The 11,051-nt window shown below is 45.1% G+C and overlaps 1 protein-coding gene across 3 annotated transcripts in view; it reads left to right on the top strand.

Moving 5' to 3' along the window:
• Positions 1 to 567: 567 nt before the first annotated feature.
• Positions 568 to 11,051, top strand: part of LOC134948788 (BTB/POZ domain-containing protein KCTD12-like) — a 453,664-nt gene continuing 443,180 nt past the window's right edge. For 2 of the 3 annotated variants that reach the window (XM_063937011.1, XM_063937013.1), the window contains exon 1: positions 568 to 737. The gene's annotated coding sequence lies outside the window, so the exon portion shown is untranslated. Of the gene's footprint in view, positions 903 to 11,051 lie in introns of all 3 variants that reach the window. The other variant, XM_063937012.1, reaches the window with a different exon arrangement.

The following is an 11,051-nucleotide window of genomic DNA, read 5'->3' as shown; positions in this document are numbered from 1 at the left end:
AATACTTACCTGGATGTGTTCGGTTTCTGGCCGTCGGGATCCCACTGTGTGTCTCCTGGCTTTTGGGATCCAATTGCCGGTATTTCGTACCCAACCCCATTTATTTTCTTCAAACTGGTGCAGTTGAGACCACTGCAGACCTGGATGTACAAAGTAGCCAGCTCTACATCTGATCTAGCAATATTTCATGGTACTACCCTTGATCTGCATCAGAAAACAAACTAGCTAAAAATTCTATATAGAACCTTCACTATTGTTTAAATAATATACAGTTGTTAAAATTGTTGACAATTATGATAATACTACAATAACATGTTTAATTTGTATCAGTAATATAAATGTAACCATTTCTTTAGTTTCTATTAATATAGATATAATATAGATATATAGATAGATAGATAATATAGTAATTGTAAGTCAGTGGTTCCTCTTTCATTAATAATAACCCTTCAATATCTGAGCCTCGTGATAATATGCAGCCCCTCCTCTGACTGTAATATAAGCGTATTCCCCAGTCTTTCACCAGAATTAATTATTTCTTTAACAAAGCAAGCAGGCACAGTACAATGACATTCATTCACTCTCACACACACAAGGGGGAGTGTCTCACTGCTCAGTGCTCAACAAAAGCAAAGCACCATTAGCGTTGGAAGAGAAGGAGGCAGGAGGAGAGAGGAGACTGCAATACTAAACACACAATCCTGTGGATTTCGTGCTGCACAACAAGGATAACACAGGTAGATCTGCTTACAGGATATTTTGTGAGATGTTACAAAGGATTTAATTTACAAGTGGTGCCTCTTGGGGATTTATTCTTGCACTAAGGACAACAAAGCAATAGCTTGCCATGGACAGTATCTTCAGACGGATGCTTGGTTGTTGATTAACTCTTCCATATGAAGGTGAGATTGTTAAAGTGAATACTCATCATGTGAACAAAGGATAGTGTCAACATAAACCTTTGCTATGACAGTGTAATGAGGATGTCTCCGTTTAGGCATTTTGTTGGATTTGTTACGATTATAGAAAGAAGTATATGCAAACAAAAGATGTGACATTTATGAGGGGGCATTTATGAGGTTATTAGGCCATAAATAATAAGAATTGCCATTTTGCAGCAAATATAGCATAATATGAGGCTTAGTTCTCATCAGAATAGGCTTCCTAAGAATCTGCCAGTACACCCGGGAATATTTCTTCCATAGAAACACAGTATCATATCCCTCAGAGACTGCTTTCTGATCTGCATTACAATATATCAAAATGTGTCAGTATACACCTACTATTTCTCCTTATAATAATTGTTATGTGTATACTCATGCCAGTAAACGTGACTGCTTAATACTCCCCGTCTGACTCAACAACCAGCCTACAATATTGAAATATTAGCTGTAGTCATTTGTACATAGGATGCTTTCATGGGCTCCTTGGGAAGTACTGTATATTCTTACATAAATCTATATCTTTAAATAGGCCACCTTCTTCTCTGTAACTTATCATGACAGCAGTTGTATTTTCTACCAGATTTTCCCAAAAAATACAATGCCGCTTGTATTTTCAGTAACTTCAATGATTTGCATTGTCTTTTCACCCCCCCACCCCACTGTCTCCTGATCCCCTTCTGCCTGTTTAACTATTTATAGTCCTTGTTAGAGCTATCAAAACGGATTAAAAGGAAAGCAATTCTGCTAATCTCGGCTGCTAACAGTTTAAGCCACAGCTACTACTGTAATTCACCCTCATCGTGTGTCTCTGAGAGGTATCAAATATGGGAGAAAAAACATTTCCAAGGCTTATAATACTGTTTGCTCTGCATGTTTTCTGGGTGAAGGTCAGAGACCTCTATTTAAGCAAACGTCACTTGTCAGGGCATCACATAAAATACATGAGCAGTACGGATGGTGTAATGATTACGAGGCTGAAGTTAGCTTCTTATTCACTTCTTATTCAAGCTCTAGCTTCTTATTCACTTATTCGAGCTCCAGCTTCTTATTCAGATCATTCAGTTTTGCAAGGGTTAATGAGTAGGGTCCCTTGCATATGACCAACATGTACTTTGCCTTGCCCAATCCAGTTTTGGCCATGAAATACACTGGCAAACTGGGCACACACACAATATTTTACCATTTTGAATAAGTAGCTGTAGTTTTGCAAGGGTTAACTAGTCTTGGGCCACAAATTTGACACCTGAAATCAACATAGGGAACTCACTAGCATATGACCCACTTGTATTTTGCCTGGCCCAACACTGTTTTGGGCATGAAATACACTGGCAAAGTGGGCATAAAAACTATTTTATATATTGCCATTTTGAATAAGTAGCTATAGTTTTGCAAGGGTTAACTAGTCTTAGGCCACAAATTTGACACCTGAAATCAACATAGGGAACTCACTAGCATATGACCCACTTGTATTTTACCTGGCCCAATGCTGTTTTGGGCATGAAATACACTGGTAAAGTGGGCACACACACACACACACACACACCCACCATATTTTACCATCTTGAATAAGTAGCTGTAGTTTTGAAAGGGTTAATTAGTCTTGGGCCACAAATTTGACACCTGAAATCAACAGAGCGTGGTCACTTACATATAATTCACTTGTATTTTGCCTGGTCCAAAACTGTTTTGGGCATGAAATACAGTGGCAAAGTGGGTACACACACCATATTTCAATATTTTTAATAAGTAGCTATAGTTTTGCAAGGGTTAACTAGTCTTGGGCCACAAATGTGAGACTTGAAATCAATAGAGAGTGGTCACTTACATATCACCCACTTGTATTTTGCCTGGACCAACATCGGTTTGGGCTTGAAATACGCTGGCAAACACCATATTATAATTTACCATTTTGAATATGTAGCTTTAGCAAGGGTTAAGTAGTCTTGGGCGACATATTTGATACCAGAAATCAAGGGTTAGATTAGCTCCTTATCGCACAGGGGAGTCACAGAGAGCCTATGTTGAGGTAAAGTTGTCTGAAGTCAGCTCCTATCCTTGCTTGAAGGAGGCTATACTCAGCAGGATTGGGGTGACATGTCCCAGCAAAGCCCAAGAATATCATGAGTTGCAGCTGAACCTATCTGAGCCTCCAATGGTCAAACTGGCATAATTGACCTGACTGATTAAAACCTGGCTACAGACAGATAAAAACTCTGCTCAGCGGGTAGTGAAGGTGGTGGTTCTAGATCAGGCTATACAGGTATTAGCCATGGTGTAAAACACTGGGCCCTGCAGGCTGATCCCCAGACAATTGAGGAGTTAACAGTGGTGATTGAGAGGTACCTGACCCTGTGAAAATGTAATAAAGCTAAGCACCTAAGGCCAGTACCAGATCTTCATTGTTAAACCAAATAGCTCATCTCCAGTCATATGTTTTGAGTGCAGGGAGCCCAGTCATGCACAGTGGTACTGCCTAAAGCAGGGTGAGCTAGTGGATTGCAGCTCAGGGAAAACAGCATAACCTGTAGTCAGTATGGTGGCTGAAATTGTTTCCCCAGCTGAAACTACCCTGTTTTGTTTGATGGTACAGATTGAAGGCTGGGATATCTGGGCCTTGGTTGATACTGGCAGTGAATCAGTGGCATGCGGTGAGGTCAGTTGCTGGTGAAGCACTGGCTGGTAACAGAGCCAGATTTACACATACATATAGTGTAGATCCAAAAGAAGTACCTTAACTCCACCATTCGATTGGCAGGTTGCCTAAGTACATACATTTTCCTGTATCTCAATAGGATTTACAGCACAGGAATACTAAAAAAGCAAACCATGTAGGGGTCCCCCTATTTAATGGACCAACACCGGGCCCTAGGAGCCAGCCTGTTTCTAAAAAATATAAGGGGGAAAAATGTTATAGGTCCCCCATATTTTTATAACCAGCACCAGGATCCACCAGCAAGGGAGGGTAATGCCACAGCCAAGGGAGACACTTTACGGCGTCCCGTGGCCAAAGCATCCAAGTCAGCCAAGGCCAGAGGTTCCTAGGGAAGTGGGGACCCCCCTCTCCAGGGTACCCCAGGCCTTTGCTGAAGCCCGGGGCTATCCCCCACACCCTTTGGCGGTGGGTGAAGGGTTGATAGTTTGTGAAAAAAGCAATATTGTCCTTTACAATGGGACTACAAGTCCCAGCAAGCCTGCCACTCATGCTGGTACTTGGAGGACCACAAGTACCAGCATGCAAGGCATTAAAGGCCCACTGGTACCTACAGTCCCCCTGTAATGGAAATATTAAAATAAAAACACAACACTGGATTTTTTTATATTTTATTTATCTGCAACTTCGCTTGGTGAGTCGGCGGCCATATAGCTCTTTTGCGTGGCCGCCAACCCACCAGGGCTTCCGCCGTCTTCGCCTGGGTGGCAGCAGACTGTAAGCTCTTTTTCATGGCTGCTGCCCTCCCCAGGGCTTCTGATGTCTTCTCTTCACCTAGTGGGTGGCAGCCTTTAAGCTCTTTTTTATGGCCACTGTCCACCAGGACTTCATTTCTCTTCTTTTTTTCTGGAGCTCTTCCCTGCTCCTACCCGGCCGATGAACTGACTGCCATGGCTCGTGCTGGCTTCTATAAGCCAGCCCTGGGGGGTGGGGTGATGACGCAGCGAGCCGTGATTGGCTTGTGGTGGCCATCTTGGACTTAAAAAATGGCTCTGAAGCGCAGCAACATTTTTGAAATTGGAAATGCCTTCAACTGTGGTGCCCTAATGGCTGCATGGACTGTATCCATGATCCAGTCCTGCAGCCAAAATGTCCACTGAGTCCGGCCACCGATACCTGCTGCCCGCCACCGCTAAAGTCCCACTTCCGCATATGTCCTGCTGCATAATTCCCGCCGCCGATGTCCCGCTGCCACCACCCGCTACAGCTGCCCACTAACGCCCACCGCCTCTGATGCCGGGTTCCACGCCGCAAAGTGCTTGCTCATCAAACGTGATGAGCAGGCACATGTAGTGAATTTTAGTCAATGGAAAAAAATAAAAATAAAGTTTGGAACTGGGGTGGGGAAGAACATTAATATAATATTGTTGTTCAGGGCTTCCATTAACTTAGTGTGGCGTTATTAAGTTACTAAAAGACCTGGACAACAATAAAGCACTGGTAGTGAGTGTGACAGTGACAGTGTGTGAGTGTGTAACTAAACACTTACATGCACTGACACTGCAGCAGACACTGGCTGGCCTTGCACTAGCAAGCACTGTACAGCAGCAGCACTGACAGTGACAACTGAATGCAGGTCACTGTCAGTGCTGAATCTGCCGCCCACTGTGCAATCACATTGGTGGTCATTCCGAGTTGTTCGCTCGCAAGCTGCTTTTAGCAGCTTTGCACACGCTAAGCTGCCGCCTACTGGGAGTGAATCTTAGCTTATCAAAATTGCGAACGAAAGATTCTCAAAATTGCGATTAGACACTTCTTAGCAGTTTCTAAGTAGCTCCAGACTTACTCGGCATCTGCGATCAGTTCAGTGCTTGTCGTTCCTGGTTTGACGTCACAAACACACCCAGCGTTCGCCCAGGCACTCCTCCGTTTCTTCAGCCACTCCCGCGTTTTTCCCAGAAACGGTAGCGTTTTTTCCCACACGCCCATAAAACGACCAGTTTCCGCCCAGAAACACCCACTTCCTGTCAATCACACTCCGATCACCAGAACGAAGAAAATACCTCGTAATGCCGTGAGTAAAATACCTAACTTCTTAGCAAATTTACTTGGCGCAGTCGCAGTGCGGACATTGCGCATGCGCACTAAGCGGAAAATCGCTGCGATGCGAAGAAATTTACCGAGCGAACAACTCGGAATGACCACCATTGTCAGCAGTGACAGGGGTGTGCTTTCATATGGGCTAAAAGCACGTCACTGCTGCACTGTGGCACTTGTGTAGATGCCACTTAGTGTGTTTTTTTAATGGGCTTTTACAGCCCTCTGCTTGGCACCGCCCCCTGCTTCCTACCATTTACAATGGGCAGCGCTCTCAGTGCCGCAGAAATCACTTTTTAAATACTGAAAATGATTAGATTAATATAAGAAGATATTTATTACAGAATATGTGTAATAAGTATCTTCTTTGTATTATTTTAATCCTTAATGACAAGGGAGGCACTCACCTCCCCTGACTGCATGTCCCTGCAGTGAATTGTCTTTCATCTCTGCTAACCAGGGGGCAGATGTATTAACCTGGAGAGGGCATAAGGAAGTGATAAACCAGTGATATGTGCAAGGTGATAAGGGCAGCAGCCAATCAGATCCTAACTGTTAATTTACATATTGTAGCTGATTGGCTGGTGCCTTTGTCACCTTGCACATATCACTGGTTTATCACTTCCTTATGCCCTCTCCAGGTTAATACATCTGCCCCCAGGTTCCTTCCGGGTCTGGTCAGGTAGTACTTCTGGTAAAGGGGCTATGTATACTTGGAGACATAGAAAAATGCCCACGAGTGCACCTGCCGGTAGTGATTAAAGTAAGACCAGTAAAACTGGTAGTCACAGTAGCTTCCAAATCTCCTTATCTACTAATCCTGGGCCAGGACTTCCCAGTTGCAGAAGTTTGTTACCTGGCATGACATTGGCAGAAAGACAGAGGTTGAGCTGTCCCAGGGGCCAAGATCTAGTGGAAGCTAAGGTTGTATGACTGTAAAGCCCTCTCCTGCCAGTGAGATTGAGACACACTAGTCCCTCATTCGTGAAAGAGTGTCTTTGCAGGACTTTAGGTGAGATCAACATAATGGGGGTCATTCCGAGTTGTTCGCTCGGTAAAAATCTTCGCATCGCAGCGATTTTCCGCTTAATGCGCATGCGCAATGTCCGCACTGCGACTGCGCCAAGTAAATTTGCCATGCACTTAGGAATTTTACTCACGGCATTTTCATCGTTCTGGCGATCGTAATGTGATTGACAGGAAATGGGTGTTACTGGGCGGAAACAGGCCGTTTTATGGGCGTGTGGGAAAAAACGCTACCGTTTCCGGAAAAAACGCGGGAGTGGCTGGAGAAACGGAGGAGTGTCTGGGCGAACGCTGGGTGTGTTTGTGACGTCAAACCAGGAACGACAAGCAGTGAAATGATCGCAGATGCCGAGTAAGTCTGAAGCTACTCAGAAACTGCTACGAGGTGTGTAATCGCAATATTGCGAATACATCGTTCGCAATTTTAAGATGCTAAGATTCACTCCCAGTAGGCGGCGGCTTAGCATGAGCAAATCTGCTAAAATTCACTTGCGAGCGAACAACTCGGAATGACCCCCCATGATGGCAACTTGTCCAATACTTTATAAAATGTGGTAGTAGTAAATGGTAAGGTAAACTCTGCTTTACCACCTGAAGGTGTACCTTACTTTATGTGAAAAATGATTTGTTTTACCTTGTAACCTATTTGCAAGGTAAAAGTTGCTGATTCCCCGAAAACACGAGCAGCTGGTATCGAGGGCAGCTCACATGCATTTATGGGGTGGACATTTAGGGGAGAGGAAAACTCTCCAGCGCATCCAGCTATGGTTCTCCTGGCCAGGCATTCATGCTGCAGTAAAAAAATATTGTCAGGAATACCCAGTGTACCAAAATAATGCACCCCAGACAGAATTTAGGGCACCCTTGGTTTTCCTGCCTATAATTTCTGTGCCTATTGAGCCAATTTTTATGGCCAGTAGAAAACTCGGATCATGCGTATCTATATATATTGGTGACGGTGGACTATGCCACCGGGTACCCGGAGGCCATACCACTACGTAACATGAAATCTAGCACTATTGGGGGTCGTTCGAGTTGATCGCTCGCTGTCGATTTTCGCAGTGCAGCGATCAGGTAAAAAAAATGGCAAAACTGCGCATGCGTATACGCCGCAATGCGCATGCAGGTCGTATGGGCACAAAGAGCATCGCTGCTGTGCACTGGATCTAACGAAGATTCCATTCGCACAGCAGATCGCAAGGAGATTGACAGGAAGAGAGCGTTTATGGGTGTCAACTGACCATTTTCTGGGAGTGTTTGGGAAAATGCAGGCGTGTCCAGGCATTTGCAGGGCGGGTGTCCGACGTCAATTCCGGGACCTTCGTCGCTGCAATGATCGCACAGAATAAGTAACTACAGGGCTGGTCTTGTTTTGCACAAACTGTTTTTGTACCACTCAGCTGCACAGGCGTTTGCACACTTGCAAAGTGAAAATACACTCCTCCGTGGGCTGTGACTATGCGTTTGCATGGCTGCTAAAAGTAGCTAGCGAGCGAACAACCCAGAATGAGGGCCACTGTCCGGGAGTTGTTGATGTTGTATACCCATCTAGGAATACCAAAAGAGGTCCTGACCGACTAAGGTACCCCTTTTGTGTCTAAATTAATGAAATTCCTGTGTCTCCTGTTAAAGGTGGATAGAATTACCACTTCGGTTTACCACCCGCAGACAGATGACTTGGTCAAATGCTTTAACAGAACCCTTATGCAGATGATAAAAAGGGCAATGTCACATGAGAAGCAAGATTGGGACCTACTCTTGCCTTAGCTAATGCTAATGTTTGCTGTTTGAGAGGTACCCCAAGCCTCTATGGGGTTTAGCCCCTTCAAACTCCTCTATGGTAGACAATGCAGAGAGATACTAGATCTATTAAAAGAAGGGTGGGAGCAGCAATTGTCCCAAGAGCCTAACATCATTCAGTTTGTGTCCCAATTGTATGGCTGTCTAAGACAAATTGCGCCACTTCTGACCAAGCATATGGTAAGGGCTCAACAGCATAAAAAACGCAGTCATGACGTTAGTGCTGTCAACCGGACCTTTAATAGAGGTGACAAGCTATTGATATTTGTGTCTAGGTATGGCAGGAAGTTAGAAGGAAAGAAGTACAAGTCTACCATGTGAATTTGTTGAAGCCTTGGAAAGAAAGTGCCAGTCAGCCCTCTTTAGTGGCCGTGAAAACCCCAGAATGTCAGGTGCTGAGTCCTAGCCAAAAACAAAAAGTGGTAAACTTATATCCCTTTTCCACTTGTAGCATGGGTCACAGCTGGGAGCCTGACATGGCTGCGACCCGTGCTACAGCCCCCTTCTACACTAGCTCCACCAATCCGGTATATTGCCGGGTTGGTGACGCGGCAGGGGCAGCGTTGGGAGATCACATGATCTTCCAGCGCCGCTTTTCCATACACTGTGAATGGGAGCCGTGTCGCATCAACACGGCTTCCGTTTACACTTCACAGCTTAACTGGTTGAACACACGTTCAACCTGGCAAGCTACCCGGGTAGGATTCCCGGATCACTTGATCTGGGAATTTGCAGGGGGGGGGGGGGGGGGGCGTTTCCACTAGGAAAAAAATGGGTAAATGCACCCCGTGCATTTACCCGTGTTTTTAGAGCTAGTGGAAAAGGGGTATTAGTAGCACAGTACCAGGTTGTGTTCTCTGCCCTCCCGGGGAAAACTCAAATCATACAGCATGACTATGTTAATCCACCTGGGGTGGTGATAAAACATAGGCCCTATTGTATATATGAGGCCCAACAGCAGCAGTAAAATGGGAACTGGAAGAGATGTGGCGCTTTGGGGTCATAGAGGAGTCAAACAGTGAATGAAATAATCCCATTGTTTTAGAAATGAAAGCCTTTTGGAGCTTTGAGATTCTGTAATGGCTTAAGAAAGTTAAATAAAGATCCTCAGTTTGATTGATTACTATCCTCTGCCCCAGGTTGATGAATTGGTAGAAAACTTTGCAATAAGCCAGTATCTCACCATGCTACATTTATTGAAAGGGGTACTGGCAAATTCCTCTGATGGAAGCTGCCAAAGCAACGACAGCCTTCTCTACCCCAGTGGGTTTGTTCCAGTATAAAGTCGCACCTTCCAAAGATGGATACAGTGTTACAGTCTCTACAGACACAAGGGTTCACAGCTAACCTGGAGAAGTGTGCCATCACAATTGTGGAGGCAAAGTATCTGGGGTTTATTGTATGGCAAGGGCAAGTTAAACCTCAACCCAGCAAGGTGAAAGCAGTCCTCACATGGCCTAAGCTAAAATATAAGTCGCAACTCAGGACATTCTTTGGTGCAATGCACCAGGGCCCTGCAACCATAAAGGGGCCTGCAGCTGGAGGCCCTACAATGAGTCAGAGTGACTCATTACATGCCACCCGCTGGCACGCTGCAAGCCACCGGTTCCCCTTAACAGAATGAGGCTGACCTGGTGTGCAGAGCTGCGGTCTGGCCAGAGGGGAGGAGGATGCAGTGGAGGAGTCTGGAGAAGGAGAAGGGGCCATCTTCCCCCTCATTCACAGGCATCCCAGCTGTTTCTTTTGGCTACTGGCGCTGGAGCATCATGTGACCATGCGGCTAAACTATAGAGTAGCTGAGGTAGTGCAGCAGCATTCGTTGTAAGGCGATCAGGCAATTGTGTGTTTATTTAGTTTTGTTTTATTATACATTTTTCTAATTGTACATTTCATCCTGCAAACTCAGAATCACTAACCTCGAAGAGGCGGAGCCTATATTGAGGGGGCAGAGATTGGGAGGTGGTGGGCGTGGTTGTTACAGTAAGCTGGGCTCTCTGCAAACAGTAATGGTGACTGCAGTGACATATAACATACAGCACAGCATAGAGTGACCCCACTGAGGCAGCCAGGCCTCAAATCATGTATTGTCACCCAGGGTGTATGTACTGCTGCTGGCTGCATAATGTATAGTGTGGGTATCTGTCTCCATGGGCCTTGTGTATCCTTGTACAAAGGAATTGTCCCATCTTTATACAGTGAGAAGCCTCCTGAGTTCTTTTGGGAGTTGGATACAATTGGCCGACAGTTATCATATTGACATTCATTATGTCGACATGAAGAACTATCAACAAACAGTCCCTTGTGATCTAGCAGTTTCTTACTTTGTACCATGGCAGAAGAGCCTTTTCGGAAAACCCAAACAGAGGAAAACGTCATCATCCCGCTGTCGGATTCTCGCGAGATTCAGATTCCATATAAAGAGCCGCGCATTGCCGCTATTTTAACTCGTGCATTATAGATTGAGCGGAGAGGACGTGGCTACGTTCTCTGAGTGGAAAGCTCAATATCAGCTCAATATCTGAGCTCAGTATCAG

The sequence above is a fragment of the Pseudophryne corroboree genome, chromosome 8, assembly GCF_028390025.1.
Source record: "Pseudophryne corroboree isolate aPseCor3 chromosome 8, aPseCor3.hap2, whole genome shotgun sequence".
Classification (NCBI taxonomy): Eukaryota; Metazoa; Chordata; class Amphibia; order Anura; family Myobatrachidae; genus Pseudophryne; species Pseudophryne corroboree.
This window is presented reverse-complemented; position numbering and strand designations above follow the sequence as displayed.